Here is an 11,292-nt window from a genome sequence, read left to right as displayed (position 1 = left end):
TAACTTTCTAGTTAATTTCTCTGTGGATATTACGCTCTGAAACTGAAGAAAATGAGTGGTCTTCTAAACTATTTATCTTGTCAAGATCACCAGAAGCAACTGACATCCAATCAGCTGCTGTATTCAGTGTAGTAACAAAACTTGCCTTGGTCATGCAATAAATGAATTGAAGAGACCTGCTTGATATATCAGGTAATAGAACATTGCACTGCATGAAACAGCTATTAATATTTTATTATTATCCTATTCCATTTCCTGGATGAATGCAACTTCTGATCAGCAATGATAGTGGCTAGACAAGCTGTAAGTTTTGATTCAGAAAACATTCCATTCTGTAAAATAGACCCCATCCTGGATTCAACTCACTACTCAGGCTAAGATATCTGACATTATGTAGTCCACTATTCTGCATCATTGATGTTCACACAATATAGCCTCCTTGAGGTATCTGAATGTTTGCTCCTCACACACTGCACAAAATTCCTTTAGATTCTGTTTAGCCTGACAGAGTTGATTCAGCTTGTCACCATACTTGTTTCCTTTGTAGTGTAGCTACATACTGCCGGATTTATGCCTATTAGAAAGGCTGAGCCCCAGATTGTACATTCTAAAGTCAAAGTAAGCAAAAACAATAGCAAAAACAAGTCATGCATTAAGTTCCCTACTTGATACATCCGAAGATAAACAGCAATAACTCACAATCGATCCTTAAGTTCGTTTTATCTTTCTTGGGGTACGTTTGTTTACCAGCTGGAAGTGCCACTGATAACTTGTACAGCAATAGTAAGCTGCAAGCTTCAATTTGAGAGAGCATTCCGTTCCGTAGTTTAGTCCATCATTCCGTTCCGTAGTTTAGTCCATCATTCCGTTCCGTTCCGTTCCATTCCGTAGAATAGACCCCACCTTAATTACGCGCCATGCGCTTATAGATTTAAAGTGTATCTATGTACGTACAGAAGGAGTAGTTGCGATCTTTGAAGCGTCTGCTTTTGGATTCTATTATTGCTATCAACTGTTGATCACCTGACTATAGAGATATTACAATATTCCAGCTGTAAGTTTAATTTAGTGTTGTCAAAGTTATTAAAAGCATCTAGTTTTGTACATCGCCGGGCATATCTTCTTTTAAGCATTGCTGTATGCACAAAAGCTACAGTACCTTAGCAACAGCCTGCTACGTACAATACCGAGGGGGGAAATTTTCGCTGATTTCGCGGTTTTGGGTGTTATCAGTGAAAATTTTACCCTTGAATTATTTAGACTTCCATAAAGTCTAATACATTTTGGGAGTGTTTGCAAATCCGCGAAAATTTTATTTTTAGCAATATTGCTCAACCTCGAAATATTTGCCCCTCGAAATATTTAGGCTATATGGTAGTATTGCAAGTAACCAATAACGTTACGCCACCTGAATTAGTTTAGAATTGTTAACAGTACACTATCTGCGCAACTGTACCTGCCTTATTATATCTGCGTAACTACTGATCTTACACAAACATAAATGATCATCATTACAAGATTATCAATAACTATTTCAATTCAGATTTTTCCACTCTATATACCTACTCCGATACCACCATTACAAGGGGACATCAGTTTAAGCTTTTCAAATGTCACTCAAGATTATACTGTCGATCAAAATATATTTTTAATAGGTTAATTAATGATTGGAACGCTTTGCCTGCAGTTGTAGTTAACGTAAATTCTGTAAATCCTTATTAGATAATCACTTATTTGATTCGAGATTTACTTTTGTATAATGGTTAATTGTACTATTGTGTGCAGATCCGGTATACAGGCTGTGCCTTTACCGGTATTTTAATCATAATCGTAATCATTAAAGAAAGCGCGAATTATCAAGGAAATGACAGGAATGTGTTAATGAAAAATTGAGGTAGTAGCTATATAAAAATAGGAGGAATACCCTCTTAGTAGGAATTTTTATATTTTTGATTTCTCGTAATGTATTTTTGAGCTGTGCTATATGGCATACAGCTTCTCTTTGAAGTGAGATGTGAAAGTTGCAAATAATTTGTATGCAGTACACTTTGTTACTTTAATCCTCCCACACTAAGTACATGAAGACAGTATAACATATCATTGGAACTAACCTAAATTAGTAATGTTCTTGTTGCACTAGCTAGTTTCCTACAGTAGTGTTAGTGTAGGGAAGATTTATGCAGGGGCACTAAATCTTTCCAAGAGATTTAGTGCCCCGGAATTAAATCTTTTCTACAGCACTGTAGGGAAGATTTAGCACCTTGGCATTAAATCTTTCATAAATTACTATAGGGAACATTTAGTGCCGGGGCATTAATTCTTTCCTATATTACTGTAGGGAAGATTTAGTGCCAGGACACTAAATCTTCCCTAGTGTATCTTCCCTATACTAGTGTAGGAGAGATTTAGTGTTTGAGGCACTACTGTAAATCAGGAAAATTTTGGCATAGAAAATGTTTGTCTATTAAAATTTCAATGCAACATATTTTCGACAAAATTTCTTTCACAGAATAATTACACATTAATATTAGTATGCGCAAATTTTTCATATAGTAAAAATAATTTTGTTGTGTTAATTTTTGTCGATACAGCAGCTAGCGACAACAACTTTTTGATGACAAACTTTTCCTAATTTATAGTAAATCTTCCCTGCAGTAATGCTAGTAGTGCCAGGGCACTAAATCTTTCCTATAGTAGTGCAGGATAGATTTAGTGTTTGAGGCACTGAATCTTACCTACATTTGTCTTTCCTACATTACTGTAGGAAAGCACCCCTATTTAGTGACATTTACTATGGAATCAATATTTTCTAAAGAATAATAATTGAAGATTGGAATGCACTACCAAAACATGTTGTAATGGTTGACAATATTAAGTGAAATTACCATAAAAATAAAGTGTGATTTGAATTGATCAGGCATCCATCTCAACCATACTAATTATTAAGGGAAGACATGCAAAAGCATGATAATTATGTGTTTGTTATTTTATTGTAATAATTATTTGTGACCCAGTCTGAGAAAACCGGTCTTATCACCCATGTCAGCAGATTCGATTTTTCACTCAAGACACACAACTACATGAATAAACTATCTAATTCCACATTTAAAATCAGCTAGACTTGAGTGGTCTGGTTTAGCTGGCTACTTTTCCCAAGCCCAGTGGCGATCCGTACGTGTGGTGTGGGGCCTTAATGGAGCTCTGGTCAGCCTGGGAATGACTGTATGTGGCTGTACAGCTCTGTGGTATTGAATAAGTACCTCTGCTGTGAATTTCCTTTCATTTTAGCCAGTTTTGAGACCTCAATGGCTCAAAACTTGGCCTAATTCATCCCTTGGCCTTCCTTTTCAAATTTTGAACACCATCTTGCCCACCTTCCAGGGCCCCCGCCTCCCACCCAATTTGCAGCTCGCCTGATACAGTCAACCTCGGTTTAAAAACTATCTAAAATGGTGGGAAACTTAGTTGTTGGCTACTTACACAGTGGATGCTCTGGAAGGTAAGGAATTGGTGTAAAACGTGTGAAAATTTGGTACAACCATTGGCGAGCTACAACACACTAAATACTTAAAACCGGCATTTCTCTATACTTTTAAATAGGCAATAAGCCCAGTTTTTCCAGACTGGGCCTCAGTTTGTACCACAACCAGAGCAACTTATCATTTGCAAGCAGAGCAAGATCAAAGGACAGAAACAAACACATACATAACAGTAGACTAAAAATTGTGTTATTGTGTAACACACAGAGTATATACACTGCTTGAAGGTTCTTAGTTTACTAATTTGTTGAGCTGCTTTACTGCAGTTGTACCCAGTTATACTGACAGTAAAATATCAGTAACTTTGGGTATATGGAACATAATTGTTTTACTAAGTTTTAAACTCTCAGTAAAACATCAGTGAATGTGGGTTTACTGAAAAACTACTAAAATAACAAACAATTAACTGTTCCATATTCTGGGGATATACCACTTTTGGTAAACTAAGAAACTTCAAGCAGTGATACCACTTAGTAAATAACAATCCACTAAATAACTTAACAGAACAATCATTAACCAACATCAATAGTACTTTGTTTCAGCTGAATTCTGATGCTACGCCATAAAAAAGTAATGACAGTTGGATACCTATGACAACATACAAAAATGATACAATAAGTGTTAGGTTAGTTTATCCCTTAACAGTAAATTGTTAAACAGGCATACATTCCATTCATTCATCATGGCACAAAACAACAATACATAAAACTGCTTCTTTCCACATCTGAAATGCAGTTACGTAGCAATAATTTTATACGATGGGAATTTCGCCAAGATATGTCTATTCCCTCAATAGGAACACTGTTTCACACTAATCCTTATAAACACATTTAGCATGAGGTTCATTAGCGATGGCATGATGAGATAGCGTAATCACCCACAATCCCACCTGCTTTTAACCAATAAGTGAGACAAAGCAAACCAACAATCACTTCTCCAGTGTACATATTTTACAATTACTGCTAGTTCCAATACAAGTAAAATTCAGTAGAAGAACTAAGGAGTGTAGTCAGACTTTAGGGCCTAACTACATACACTATGAAAAAAGAGGGATATAAGATGGTATTTCCAGTGGCTTATTGAATACAAAAAAGCTTGGTATAACCTGTATTATACTAACAATCTCATGCAAGACTTCAGTTAATGTGTTAAATATACTGAAACCATATATGCGATGGTATAGTGTGGGCATTATATTAGATATAAGCTATTTGAGGTAATGTGGTAAATAAACTGAAACCATATATGCAATAGTATAGTATGGATTATACTAAAGTATAAAATGAGTATAATACAGGATTTATATTAAGGCTTATTTGTATTCAATAAGCCACTGGAAATACCATATTATATCCCACTTTTTGCACAGTGATAAACACTAAAGCTTGGTGAAATAGAGAAGGCATTCCTTAGTGTGCTTCCTAGTAGGGCATGCACCCCACCCCTACCCCCAATGATTGTTCCTGAAAATTAAAGCCTTGAGGTAGAATCTCAGGCTGATTTCAGCAGGTTATTACAGTATACTTATATGAATGTTGTATAAGAGTGACTGCTCTATTAGGGTAATTTTACAGTAAAGCAGGAAACATTTTACTCAGGATTTTTTTTTTAACATTAGACCCAACATGAGGCTGATTATTAGCAGTTTATTAGAGTATAGCTACTATTCCTGTATGACTGTTGTATTAGAGTGGCTGTTCTGTTGGATGTAAACGAGACTGTGCATGCCACAAATCAGCGATCATGGAACATTCAGTTGTTAAAACAAATAATAATAATAATAATCTAGGAGACTTTTAATATGTGGTACAAAGGGCAGGTATAAAACATCAGAATGGAAAACAGATGCTGGTATACAGTGACAAGGTAGGGTTAAATTTTAACAACAATGATTGAGATCTTCACAGCAGTCAGATACATCAGACTTTTTTTGTAGCTACCCAGAGTAATCAAAGATGTGTGGGCTGATGAAGTTGCAGTGGACCCTTGGCTATCTGAACCATAATGTGTTTCAGACAATGGTAAACGTGTTCAGACAATTGAATTGTTTGGATAACTGAAGTCTCCATACATTTATATACAGAGCTCTGTTGAAGTACTCTAATGTAAGATACATTAGTACTCAAAATACTCTATTAAAGCAGTCATTTCCAATTCCAGATAAATGAGGGTACAGATAACTGAGGGTCTACTGTATTTAACTATTATACAAGAATAAGTAGCACAACTTAAACAACATTACATCATTTTCACTAATATAATGTCTTTTTCCAGCTACTGAATGGACAGAAATGGGGCTATTCTCTATGAATAACTTGATTGTGTATAACATAACAATTTTGCGAATTTGGTGAATGCTCTTTAGAGTTAGTGAATACAGTCATAATGGATTTTGGTACTATACAGAGCATTTCAAGAATACTTTTAAGCAGAAATGCTTAGTACAGTGCTATATACACCATAGGAACTATTAAACTTCCTTTAATAATGAATCACATTATCGAAGTCAAACGTGTCAGACGTGTCGCCAGTAGCGGTGTAAATATAGTTCACAATTGTAGAGATTTCATTAGCTAGGTAAACAGCCATCCAACCATTCAATACGTCAAAGCAAATAAAATGATTGCAAGTGTATAACTACTGGTGATATGAGCACAATTATTTTGAGCTACTCTAATAAAGCAGTTACCTATTTTTAGATTTATTTTTGTTAAAGAGCCCAGCAATCCTTCAAAGAATAATTATAGACTTTGATGTTTACAGTATTATCAACAGTACTGTATGGACTAATGAATTCACTGCCACTATGAATCTTGTTTAAAATAATAGTGGCGAGACTAAATGACACTTATAACCATATGAATATAATTTGCACCTGTAAGGATTTCATTAGTTAGATAAGCTACTGGTTGATTACTAAAGTTGTCTGCACACATTGATTTAGCTCTCAGTACCACTATTTGTGATTTATGACAAAGCCATTTTAAAACTCTCTAATAGAGCAGTCTTTCGTTTTTAAGTATTAAATAGTTGGTAATGAGTGAATATTAGGAGGCAATAAATAGAAGTGAGATCATGTGATGCAGTGCCAACATTCACATTGCTGGATGGGTGCTGATGTCTCCAATACTTTCCTCTATTCTCTGGTTGAATTTATTTGGACCACACCGAATTAATCTAAATATAAACCGTCCAACTCACTACTGAAAGAGTTAATGCCAAACCTTTGTTCCATAATACTGAGCAGTTTTTGTAATCAGATAGTTCAAATGGTATGGTATACTTGTTTAATCAACAGTTGTTTCTTTGTTTCTAGGCTAACAACTCTAGAGGCAGGGCATATTTTATTAAGTGAAAGAACACTAAAAACACCTCTTGCTTTTCAAGTTTCTTCCTATTATAGTTTGTTTGTGTTCACCTGAGTTTTTGTTTCTTGTTAATAACTCTTTTTACATGGGCCAAACATTAAGTAGCATTGTGAAGCCCTTCAAACACCAGAACTGATTATCATAAAGTGCTTTGATGCAAGAACTACGATAAGGCTTTGAAAATATCCCATACATTTAGAAGAGAGGATTCAGGCATGCAAACATGTTTACAACATGAAAACATGCTTGTTCCAGTACATAACCATTCGGAGTGAACACATGTTCACCTCTTTGATATTATTGTATTTGGTGGGGGCTCAGGTGAATGTGTACTGACTATAATCAGGTATAAACTATAAAGACACATGGAGATGTATATATGGGTTAAGCAGGCCGATAGCTAGTTAGGGTTCTCTTCAAGTAGTCATCTTGCATACGGTAGTGTAGGAAAAGTGTATATGTAATGCATAACGCAAATATTATTTTTTGAAATGTTGTATTGATGTCCATATGAAGATGGGCATGTGTATGTGTTACATGGCTGAATATGACTTGCCCACTCAATGTCAAATGTCAAAAAACTCTTTAGAATCCACTCTTTGCATTTCCATAGAACAATCATCAACACATTGTACTATCAGAGTCTAACTTATGAGTACCTGAGAAAGAAACACCAATACTTAGCCTAGAAATTTAGTACGGTTGACATTACAGATGTCAATAGTGTTCCTATCCACCTGCCCCTTTGCATGGAGAGGAATAGTCTAGAGGCGTAACAATGGAATGTAATTAAACAGTGATGTCACAATAATGTCTGCAAGAATGGCACATCCAACAGCCACACAAAGTGAGTAGTTCTCGAAATAGATCAGTGAACAGCTGCTAACCAAAGATAAACAAAGATGTTTTTCCATATGGATTAACATAACCAAAGATTTCTTCCTATACACTGTATATAGATTAGGCAGCATTTCCAGTTTTAACCACACGGCCCTTTTACTACCACCATCTTTCTTTTAAAGAGCATCCTATTGAAAGCTACAATCAGTCTCAGCTACATCACATCTTCACACAACTCTTAATTCATGCATCAAGTGGTAACTCCAAAACAAACGCAACAAATATTCAGTAATTACCAGCAACGCAATCTGATTGGTGTTAACTGTTTTCAGTAACACACTACAAATTTTGAGCGTTAGCATGACTAGGCTGTTACTCTATACTAGTGTTGTTTTAGTACAGATTTTCATTAGTACCAGTAGGAAAAAAAACAATTTAGTTTAGTATAGTATACAAAAAGTAATTTATGCTTACTAAAATAGGTTTTAGTTTTAGTTTAGTAAAAACTGAAACAATTTATTTTAGTTTAAGTTTAGTAAATAAAGGAAATCAAGTTTTAGTTTAGTTTTAGTAAAATTCAGATTAACGCTTTTAGTTTTAGTTTAGTATAGTACACTAAAAGTAATTTATGCTAGCTAAAATAGGTTTTAGTTTAAGTAAACTAAAACAACACTACTCTATACAAAGGCAGACTAGTTTCTACAGTCACTGAAAAGTGTGACAATGTGATGACCAGTAAACTGAAGGGGAAAACACTTTTATCAAGTTGAAATTCATTACAGACCTCTCCTGCCTTCAACGCTAGAGTACTGTCTGAAGTGTAAGTCAACTTTATTGAAAATAAAGTTAAGTCATTGGAAAATCCCATTTCACATTATGTAGTGAACACTGCAAAAATTGGAATTTCTTGAAACTGGATTAATGTTCAGTCCTTAAGCATTTGCCCACACCATGTGTACATGTTCTGGAAATTCCATATTCTCTGCTCTTATCCTGAACTTCAATACACAGCACCTGATCTCTGCTATGAGAAACATAATAAATCCAGGAGCTTTTCTTAACAATTGATACAGCAACTTTCCTACAGTACAACACAACCTAAAGAAATACCATTTTCTCACTCCACTCAAGTCACACTGACATAAACCATATAAAAACTCCATATTCTCTATTCTTATCCTGAACTACAGTACACAGTATCTGATTTCTGCTATGAGAATTTAACAGTGTTTCTGAAAGCAACTTTCCTACAGCACAAACCTAAAGAAATACTACAAACTCAAATACCCTGACAGAGGCCAAGACTTAAAGACATTACCAAATAATTGTGGAGATTGATAAAGTTGCAACCATGTACATGTGACTAGTAGTAAACTGTTGCAATAAATATTTATGCTATTGGAACACAATTATATATATATATCTAAATCTAATCCAAAACAGCCAAGCTGTAAAAAAAGTGTGCGGCCCTCAAAAAGGCTATGGTGAAAAAAGATGTGAAATCCAAGGTGGCGGCCAAGAAATGGCTGTGATGGTAGGTTAATGGTAAAAATTTTAATAACGACAATTCAGGTGAATTTTGGTGCCGCTTGGTCAATTGGCACAAAATTCACCTGAATTGTCGTTATTAAAATTTTAACCATTAACCTACCATCACAGCCATTTCTTGGCCACCACCTTGGATTTCACATCTTTTTTCACCATAGCCTTTTTGAGGGCCGCACACTTTTTTTACAGCTTGGCTGTTTTGGATTAGATTTCACTTCTTTTTGTATTTGCATACCCCAAAGTCGGCCTATGGCCAGCTTTGGGACTTTTTTAACCTATATTTTTTTTCTTTGCCACAGGAAGAAGAAAAGATGAAGCAGATGTACTTTAGATATTTCTGATTTTATCAGTAAATGTACAAATTATATATATAATACATATATTTATCACATAACTCTCCATGGTGGTTTCTTTGTAACTGAACACTCTACAAGGTGACTTCTTCTAGCTGAACTCTCTACAGGGTGATCTTTTTGTAGCTGAACTCTCTACAGGGTGATTTGTTTGCAGCTGAACTCTCTACAGGGTGATTTGTTTGTAGCTGAACTATCTACAAGGTAACTTCTTCTAGCTGATCTTTCTACAGGGTGATTTGTTAGATGAATTCTGTACAGGTGATTTGTTTGCAGCTGAGTTCTTTACAGAATGGTTTCTTTGTAGCTGAACTCTCTACAAGGTAACTTCTTCTAACTGATCTTTCTACAGGGCAATTTGTCTGTGGCTGAATTTTTTACAGGGTGATTTCTTTGCAGCTGTACTCTCTACATGGCGGTTTTTTTGTAGCTGAGCTCTCTACAAGGTAATTTCTCCTGGCTGATCTCTCTACAGGGTGGTTTGTTTGTAGCTGAATTCTCTACATGGTAGTTTCTTTGTAACTGAACTCTCTACAAGGTAACTTCTTCTAGTTTATCTTTCTACAGGGTGATTTGTTTGTAGTTGAATTCTGTGCAGGTGATTTGTTTGCAGCTGAGTTCTTTACAGAATGGTTGCTTTGTAGCTGAACTCTCTACAAGGTAACTTCTTCTAGCTGATGTCTCTACAGGGTCACTAGTTTATAGCTGAACTCTCTACATAGTGGTTTCTTTGTAACTGAACTCTCTACAAGGTGACTTCTTCTACTAGCTGATCTTTCTACAGGGTGATTTGTTTGTAGCTGAACTCTCTACAAGGAAACTTCTTCTAGGTGATCTCTCTACAGGGAGATTTGTTTGTAGCTGAACTCTCTACAGGTGATTTGTTTGCAGCTGAACTGTCTACATGATGGTTTCTTTGTAGCTGAACTATCTACAAGGTAATTTATTCTAGCTGATCTCTCTATACGGTGATTTGTTTGTAGCTGAACTATCTACAAGATAACTTCTTCTAGCTGATCTCTCTACAGGGTTATTTGTTGGTAGCTGAATTCTGTATATAGGTGATTTATTTGCAGCTGAGCTCTTTACAGAATGGTTTCTTTGTAGCTGAACTCTCTAAAAGGTGACTTCTTCTAGCTGATCTTTCTACAGGGTGATTTGTTTGCAGCTGAACTAGCTACAAGGTAACATCTTCTAGCTGATCTCTCGACAGGGTGATTTGTTTGTAGCTGAACTGTCTACAAGATAAGTTCTTCTAGCTGATCTCTCTACAGGGTGATGATTTGTTTGTAGCTGAATTCTGTATAGGTGATTTGTTTGCAGCTGAACTCTCTACAAGGTAACTTCTTCTAGCTGATGTCTCTACAGGGTCACTAGTTTGTAGCTGAATTCTCTACATAGTGGTTTCTTTGTAACTGAATTCTCTACAAGATAACTTCTTCTAGCTGATCTCTCTACAGGGTAATTTGTTTGTACGTAGCTGAATTCTGTACAGGTGATTTGTTTGTAGCTGAGCTCTTTACAGAATGGTTTCTTTGTAGCTGAACTCTCTACAAGGTAACTTCTTCTAGCTGATCTCTCTACAGGGAGATTTGTTTGTAGCTGAACTCTCTACAGGTGATTTGTTTGCAGCTGAACTCTCTA

This window comes from Dysidea avara, chromosome 4, assembly GCF_963678975.1.
Source record: "Dysidea avara chromosome 4, odDysAvar1.4, whole genome shotgun sequence".
Lineage (NCBI taxonomy): Eukaryota > Metazoa > Porifera > Demospongiae > Dictyoceratida > Dysideidae > Dysidea > Dysidea avara.
The sequence above is the reverse complement of the archived record's forward strand: the minus strand, read 5'-3'. Positions refer to the sequence as shown.